Source organism: Palaemon carinicauda, chromosome 8 (genome assembly GCF_036898095.1).
Source record: "Palaemon carinicauda isolate YSFRI2023 chromosome 8, ASM3689809v2, whole genome shotgun sequence".
NCBI classification, from domain to species: Eukaryota; Metazoa; Arthropoda; class Malacostraca; order Decapoda; family Palaemonidae; genus Palaemon; species Palaemon carinicauda.
This window is the reverse complement of record NC_090732.1, coordinates 153,772,477-153,781,705: the sequence shown is the minus strand read 5'-3', so window position 1 is coordinate 153,781,705 and position 9,229 is coordinate 153,772,477. Positions and strand designations below refer to the sequence as shown.

The following is a 9,229-nucleotide window of genomic DNA, read 5'->3' as shown; positions in this document are numbered from 1 at the left end:
TTCCATACCATGCTTATCCTTCTTTTAATTTCGGTCTCATGTCCTTGGGAAACACTTACTGTCTGACCCAAGTAGCCTACATATAGGCTATATATTAAGAATCTCCAAAGATTCATCCATAATCCCTATTTATTGTTTCTCTGCATTTTCATTGGACGTTATCCTAGTTTTACTCGTATTCATTTTCAGTCTTACATTTCTACTTTTTTCTGTTCGAATCTTCTATTATCTTTTGCCATGTCTCCCATGATTCACTAAATAGCACCATGTCATCTGTAAATCTTATATATGGGTATATGTGATTGTGCATGTATGTCTGTGTGTAAGCTACATTAATATATATATATATATATATATATATATATATATATATATATATATATATATATATATATATATATATATATATATATATATATATATATGTGTGTGTGTGTGTGTGTGTGTGTGTGTGTGTGTATATATATACATATATATATATATATATATATATATATATATATATATATATATATATATATATATATATATATATATATATATATATATATATATATATATATATATATATATATATATATATATATATTGTGTGTGTAGACCTATTGGGATCATATGAACGCATCCTATCATACTATTTAAAACAATGTGTGAGGCTTGATCTGAGCATAGTTGGTAGATAAGTTTGTGCTTTTGTTTACATTGGCCGTATTTGTATTGATTTGTAGCTGAAAATAACCAACTACCATTTCCTGGATGTATAGATTTTCATTTAAATAGTAGCTACAATATAAACCTAAAAGATATACTTTACTATGTACGGTACATGCTGCTTGATTTATAGTGGTCTACTGTATACAGGAAGAGCTATTTAGGATAATTTAGCAGTCCCTATGACGAGTCCTTCATGTAATGATTATCAAAGCTATTTATGCCGTTAGTACTAGGATATTTGTTATGCATATATTTTTTTCAATATTTTACAAACATACGATATTGCAAAATTTAATTGAATAATTTTACTTAAATGACAGATTGAAAAAGTTTACGTGGATTCATCTGTGAATGTTATGGTTCTAGGCTGACGCTGACGGCAATTGATCTCTGAAACGCCCCTCGATTCTGGATGATGTCGTCGGCGTGACGTATTTTGTGTGACGTTATTTTCAGAGGTTTGTGCAACTTTTCGTTATTTAGAATGATAATTTAAGCATTGGTATGTTATAATTTGTGTAAGAACTCAAATAAGGTACATTTGATTAATATTTAAAGAGTGAAAGTTAGTAATATGCATAGGCTAGTCTGGACCAGCTGAGTAGATGACAGGTATTCGAGGAGGAAATTCTTAAACGGCAGGTTGTACTTTAATCTGGCTAGGGAGCTTTAATACTTGGACTAGTCTGAATTACAGTACAATAATACCCAAATTTTGCCCTATACCCTACAGGTTTTGGTCATGCCTGTTAACGGCTCCGTAGGGCTAAAATTTCTTTGTTAATTTATTACTATTATCAAAAGTTTCCTTTCGGGGTGTATGTCGGATAGCGGCCATCTGTATGTATTATTATGTCTAACAGAGTAAGGGGGGTTGCAGGGGTGTTTGCCCCAGTTAAGTAAGTAGGTAAGGACATGGCTTGTAGGTTAGGTTAGGGGGGAAAGTTTAGTTTAGTTGATGTCTATTTCTAATTAACCTGTGAGGAACTGGCCGCTGATATGCAAAGGCTCCCTAAAAGTAATTTTCTGCAATAATAATGGTCATAAAGGCATAATAAACACACGATAATCAGTTGGAAAAATATATGGTTTATGTAAGTGGCATCAAAGTACCATAATTTTAAAATTTAAGGCTGAAAAATCATTTTAAAAGGGAAATGAACACCAAAACTCTAGCTAACCTAACCATCTCCACCTAACTTAGAAGTCGTATCCTTGCCTACCGGACGCTACGCCCCCCCGCTACTCCCCTTAGATTGCTGTATCCTCACCTACCCCTGATTAGACTGTCGTATCTTTACCTACTTCCCCCTTAGAATGCTGTATCCTTACCTACTTCCCCCTTAGACTGGTGTAACCTTACCTACTTGCCTTAGACTGCCGTAATCTTACCTTAAGACTAAGGGTAAATATATGATACTGTACTTTAATTTCTAGCCAAATAAATGAACCATATATTTTTCCTACTCGTCATCCTGTGTTTTATGCATTTCTGACCATGATTATTGGAGCAAACCACCTGTTTATGAGTTTTTGGATCCCATTATTTAAAGACAATTATGGGGGACCCCAGTAGGAAACCGGGATTTTTTTTGGTCTGGTAATGTCAAAAGAAAGAGTGATTTGCAGCAATAACAATGGTCAGAAATGCAAAATAAACACAAGATAATCAGTTGGAAAAATATATGGTACATTTAAGTGGCAGAAAATTAAAGTATCATAATTATCTATGATTCACTTCACGTCCATATAATGATTTTTGCTTCGCTGTGCGCTTGCTTTACTCGTGAAAAAATAAAAATTGCAAGCTCCGTATGTACTGGAAAGCGGTAATGTTTAGCTGCGCTCAAAATATCGGTGGGTCATTATTTTGGGGTTGTTTTTTACTTGCAGATGTGTAACGATAGCCATATACTGAACGGAGAGCGTTTCTATCTTAATTAATTGCCGACATAGATGAAGTTACACTAAATCTCGTAATGGATTGTTTGTAAGTTCCCTCTTGGAGATGTCTTTATGTGATGGTGGTTTAATTAAAATTGAGGGGAAAAGTGAGAAAAAATGGATGTTGAAAAACACCATCCTGGAACTTGGGCATAAATATTTGGAAGCTCCTAATTGGTTAAAAAAGCCAGGTAATGATTACGTCATACAAACAACAGAAAAGCTGGCCAAAGCGAGTGCAAGCAACGCATGCGCAGTTACTCAACATCAGTGTCCCAGATGTAAATAATGGTCTTGAAGTGAGAGTTAGACTTCACATTTTAATAGACCGATACGCAAGTTATCGTGCCCCAGCCCCTATTAAACATATAGAGAAAAATACCAAACTAACCAGCACTCTTCCATTTCTTATAGCGAATTTTAGCTTCGCTAGTACTTATAGTATCGTATATTTACCAGACTGTCATAACCCTGTGTTTGCTACCCAAATGATTTTGCATACCTGGTGAAGTGACGCTAAATCATATTTCGTAAAACTAGTTTCATATCGTATTTCTCATAAAGATAATGACCATTTATTAAAATATTTTACAGTACTACTCTACTGTTCTGGCAATTGGTACATCCCCGTGGGTCACTGTTAAAGTATCATAAGTAGGTATATTTACATTATTCCCTACCTTAAGTTTGAGAGGGCGGAAGTTTGATTGTTCACTGTAAAAAAAACTTGATCACCCACTGTATTATAGGACATCCAACCCACGTGGTGTTTAAGATAGAACTAAAGAGTAAATGGAGTGGGTGTTCTAAAATTACATCTGGGAACTTAAAATAAGTACTTGTATGCTGTAAATTGATAGAAAAAAGCTGACAAATATGTCACTCTAGGAATACAGATACTTGTATGCTGTAAATTGATAGAAAAAAGCTGACAAATATACCATTGTAGAAATACAGATAGAGTACTTGTATGCTGTAAATTGATAAAAAAAAAAAAAGCTGACAAATATGTCATTGTAGCAATACAGAAAGCTCCCCTAAGTTATTGATCCTGTTCATCTAGGAATTAAAGTACAGTACTGTACTGTACTAATATTATTTATTTATCCAATCGCCTTCCAAGTGGGCAGTCGGAGCTGGTTTGCTCACGCAACCCTTATTTTTTTTTTTTTTTGGTCAATCACCTACCTTCACTATGAGACGCTAGCTTTGGAATTTTGAAACCCTTCTATCATGACGCTTAGTATAGAGGAACTCACCTCTGCGATCATGCCCAATATATGTCCACTTCCCTTATGAAGAAATAAGAGATGTACTGTAGTATCATGGGTTGCGAGTGCAATTTACATAGAGAAGATTGTTTTTACCTTTTCGTTAAAATGGCTTTGAAAGGAGCCATTTTATAGTTGGTAAATAAGAGTTGCAGCTCACCCTGCTGAAACCTTTTTTGGGTGAACACGGCGTGGATACTGTGTGGGTGGTGTATGTCCACCGCATGATTGCTTTCTGTGCATTATGGGATATTCTTGTTCGTATTTTCAGGGCAATGCAATACTCTTCCCCAAATTCAAATTTGTACACTTATGCTTGCTCGTATCCAAAGTTGCTGGAAACCGAGGTACTACTGTGACTGCTATATTTATAGGTAGTTTTGAATGATATCGATGTCAGTTACTGTTGGAAAGTTGTACTTTTCAAGTTATAAGGACAACTCATATAAGAGATACGCCTGAAAAGGGAGGCCAACACAGAGATAGGACCTATCGTAGGGGCTGGGAAGGACACAAGTCCTCAGGTGGGAAGGACATGGATCCCTCGGTGGGTCACAGGGTGAGCATAACCCCATCCTGGTAGGTAAAGACTGGCGTCTTAGGTTAGGTTGGTAACTGTAGACTACGTTGTATCCCTGTTTGTTACTTCATGTACTGTAATACAAACCATTGACCTTTAGTATGACTTTTGTGAAGCTGGAACAGCTGTTTAAACTTCCAATGTAGTAGTAGTAGTAGTAGTAGTAGTAGTAGTAGCAGCAGCTGGGGTGTAGGTTCTGCCAGTTAACTTAACCTTCACTTTGACTTCTGCTATCAGAGATTACAGATGTACGTCTCGGCTTTCTTACCTGGCAGTTATAATCTTTTACTTTTTTCTCTGAGTGAATAGATGGTCTTGCAGACACTTGTATTTGATGGATTTTAATGGAAGAAGCAAGGATATGTAGTGTTTCCTGATACAGTAACTGTAATTGTGTCATTCTGTGCTACCTGCCCCTTATCCAACATCCTGTACTTGTTCCTGTTGGGTAGCATGTCTGTTGCTGTTTTATCCCAATTGTGTGTGCCTGTACGATGATGACAACAATGAGATCCTAGAGAAGTTGGTTTTCCTTGGATATCACGGATGGAGAAGTTACTCCGCTGCCGAGTGTAAAGGGAGAGGCATCGTCGCCCTTCTTCGTTCTTTCTGTGTGTTATGATCCGGAAGGCACTAAGGCCATACCACCTGGCTGTGCTGTTTTGGCTTTTTCTCTCTAAGAGCATCGTCATCGGCCTGTGCAACTCAATAGGAGATGAACTTAAGCTTTTCCTTCTCCTCTACCTCATCTTCACTGCAACCTCTGGAGAAGAATAAGTAGCAGACGTTTTCAGAGAAGTACAGGAAATCCAATTGATGAGAGTTATGTGCATATAACTCTTACTGTTTCTTTCTCTGTAGGGGAGAGAATTCTGTACAGTACATGTACTTGGAACCTCCCGTCTTGAGCGAGTGGTGAGAGTTGTTCCAAAGCGGTAGAAACATTGGTACTCACAATACTATGTACTTAGTTAAGTTGTTTTCACACGTTTTACCTGTGCTTGATCTCTTGCCAGGAGTAGTGAGGGCTGAGAGTTGTCAAGGGAGAAGTCGCTGAGCACAGGACAAGCGATCAGTCTGACTCTGGAGTGTAGGTCTGGTTCCTATTCATGGTTTTGTGGGACGAGTAATGCTGTCAAAACCTGACCACCACGGGAAGGCCTTGAGGTACAATGTATAATGGCTCACACCCTGCTTGGTGCCAAGTCTTGTGAGAGGAGGCACGGTCTTTGTTGGTCAGGATGAAAAGCCTTGCTCTCGTCCCTCTCCTGCCATGGACGTTACCTGGCTGCTTTGGTGAATCCTTCTACATGTGTACAAACTTCAAAGGCTGACTTGAGAGATCTATTAGAGGTATTGTTTTCTGAATACAATACCTCCACTCGCGAGATTGTTCCCACATGCACTATCATTTGTGCCCATAATTGTTTATGCCATGATCATCTACATGCATGAGATTCCTCATACATGATCATTTACAAACATGATCGTCCACATGCATAAGCAGCCACAGTACATACATGATCGTCTACATTTGAGCAGCCACATGTATGATTATATACTTATTAGCAGCCGCTTACATGAATACAAACTTCTATGCACTCAAACATTGTTGCACACCAATTTCACAGACATGATCGTCTAAGCCCACAATCATCCATGCACACGATTGTTCAGGCGCGATAGTCTACCCCTACTATCACCCAATTGCTATGCTCCAGATTACCTTTGGTTTCCATTTACTATGTCACTGCTTGAACAATTTTGGTGTGACCAGTCACTATGTTATCAGTCTTCTCTCGCTCAGCAGAATGATGAGAACACCTCTCACCCTTTTTTTCCCATGTATGCATGGGAGGGATAGTATGCACTGGGAACATAACTACTCCTTACGGCTGATTAATGGCCTAGCCGAGTGACGAGAACACCCCTGAGTGATCTCTCCCCGCGTACGTGTGGGAGGAATGGTATGAACTGAGAATGTACAAGGTGAGAAGTTACGTATTGGGAAGGATTTTCGGTACGCGGATCTGGTTCATTCCAGTTTTCCTAGTACATGATACTGGTTGAAGAGGAACCTATGATTGTTTTTATCACTCATACAAGCTATGAAATCTTCCATTCGTGAGTCCAGTGTTTTCCTTGTGCACTTTCCCCTTGTGTATCGTCATCACAAGAACATTCCAATTGTGTTCTTTCTCCGCAAGGCAAATCTCCTCGCACTTGTATTCCTCAGTTATTTGCATGCCTACACCTGGGGATAGATTCTGCATTTCTTGGCCCTTCCAACTTCTACTTTCCTTGTTTGGTAGAAATTCAGTTCTCTGAACCCATTAAGAACCATTTTCATTACCTTAGGGTGTGAGAGCTATTCTTCCTACTCTGAATCTGATCATCTTGAGGCTTACTATGATTGGGTTTGGTACCTGGATCCATTTCAGGTTTAACTGTTAAGCAAGATTCGTGGGTTCTATGCAAAGCTTGTACGAATGTCATTGGTAGTAGCTGATCTTTGCCACATTTCCTTTACAATGCCAAAAATGTGCTGGCAGCATTTTATCTGGAGTAGGAATTTTTGTATAATATTCAGCTTTTCAAGCCCTGTTCCCCCCAAGCCTTAGTGGCCAAAGCCAGTGCAGAGATAATGGCCACTCAACTTCCAGAGAAATGGAGGAAAGGTTTTTGGCCCTTCCTAAAAAGGAGAATGCTTAGTTTCATAAATCTGCTGCCTATAAGATCCAGCAGCAGGCTCAAAAGCAATCTGCAAAGGGGCTAGCCTCTTCTTCTTCTTTTCTTTTCTCCCCCCCAAGCCTCGACCTACACTGAAGTTTCCTCCAGAGGAACAGACAGCACTCCTAAGGTGAGACCCTATCCAATGACCAGTAAAACGTTGTGTTTCGAACAAGGGGAGACCATTGGAAGTCATCCAAGGGAAACAGAGGAGCTGGTAAAGTACATTGAGGCAGAGGGTCTCATTAATGAGGGGTTTTGGGATAAGGGTAGTCTCTGTCATTTTTGTGAACAGTGGATGTTCTTTCAGTGGATGCAGAATATATTCTCGAGGGGTCTCTGTCAATCATGGATTTTGAAACCACCACCTCACCACAATTTTCATCAGGTTAGGACCCTGGAACAATACTGTACTCCCTTGTTAGCAAAAAACTAAAATTAGTCATAGAAAGGTGCAGGTTTCTAAAATTCTAGAGCAGACTATTGAGCGTACCAAATAAACTCTCCAGAGAGAAGAGTGATCTTTTACCTGTCTCATGTCGACAAACATGTCAGGTGCTACCATCTTGCATGTCCGACCGTACCTGGAGTTTTGGTAAGGGAGGGGGTTTACAGGTTCAAAGCAATTCCATTTGTCTTCAATATCGCCCCAAGAATATTTACAATATTAAAGGTAGTAATCAAACTCCTATGGTTGCGAGGAGTTCAGATCATAGCTTACATAGACGCTTAGCTGATCTGGGGGGAGACGAAAGAATAATGCAAGGAGTTCAGATCATAGCTTACTTAGACAATTGGGTGATCTAGGCAGAGACAAAGGAATTATGCCTCAAATACAGACAATGTTTAGGCGATTCTTCAGGATCAAGGTTCCTTGATTAACTTGCAAAATCAAGACTAATTCCAAGAAGGTTATTTCATTGGCAAAGTCTCCAATGGAATATGGGGAAAACCACTCTTAAGCCTTTCAAAAGCATCTAGGCAAAGAATGCTAAGCAAATTCAGATTCTTTGATTTGAGCCGCTTCTCAACTATATGTTGGAAAAATAGTTAATGTAAACTAGCATGCATTATCTCGAGTTAGGATACCTAGCTTAAACGCACTAAAATGAACTTACGTGATCTTGAATATCATCTGAAATGTTACTACTGTACAGTATATTTTCATAATTTACCTCTGTAATAATCCTGGCATGCAAATAAATAAGGGTAATCGTTATTTTCATAACTTTAAACCATAATACTAGGATCCAAACCAGGGAATAGAATTGCACTTATTCTTTCCAGGGCGTACTACACTTTTCAAACCATAATACTAAGATGCAAAACTAGGGAATCGACTCGAACTTATTCTTTTCAGTGCTTACTACACAAAAGAGAAATTCAAGTCTCCTGAAATTTTACAAAAATACAACTGCATAGCAGACAAAATATAAAATTAATCTTGTGATTAGTTAATTGAAACACTTTTGATGAAGGGGAAATGTCACAATAGAAAGAAAACAGAGGGCAGAATAGACTAAATACTATACCTTTGAAAAGTAAAGATTTTCATTTCAAATATGGCTGCATATGTAACAAATGAAATAGATAATTTCTGCATCTTACAATATCTTGGCAACTATGCATTTGCAGCCGATAACCAAAAAATAGAAAAAAGTTGTTGTAATTACCGAGAGGGAAACTAAAATACTGCAGTATAGGAATTACAGTCAATTAATAATTATGGGGATTTTTTAAAACAAAACTTTCTCTTTGTTTTAGTATGTATACAAACCTTGGACCTTTATATAGGAGAGATAACAGCAAACCTGGAATTAACAGCATTTAAAATTTTATGTGTAAACAGATGGTCGGTAGTTATCGACTGGGAGTGGAAAAGCCCTGCCTCCCTGCTTGCTCACAGAGTTGTTACTGTGATGGCAGCTTTCAGTGAGGACAGAAGTTCTCGTTGGGTAGAGTTTTGGCATACTTTCTAATTTTTTCTTTT

General features: G+C 38.1%; 1 protein-coding gene across 1 annotated transcript in view; it reads left to right on the top strand.

The window, feature by feature from the left end:
* The first annotated feature begins 1,019 nt into the window (after positions 1 to 1,019).
* The window catches only part of AP-2mu (adaptor protein complex 2, mu subunit), a 60,173-nt gene continuing 51,963 nt past the window's right edge, over positions 1,020 to 9,229 (top strand). Inside the window, exon 1 of the mRNA XM_068379175.1 lies at positions 1,020 to 1,172. The gene's annotated coding sequence lies outside the window, so the exon portion shown is untranslated. The remainder of the gene's footprint in view (positions 1,173 to 9,229) is intronic.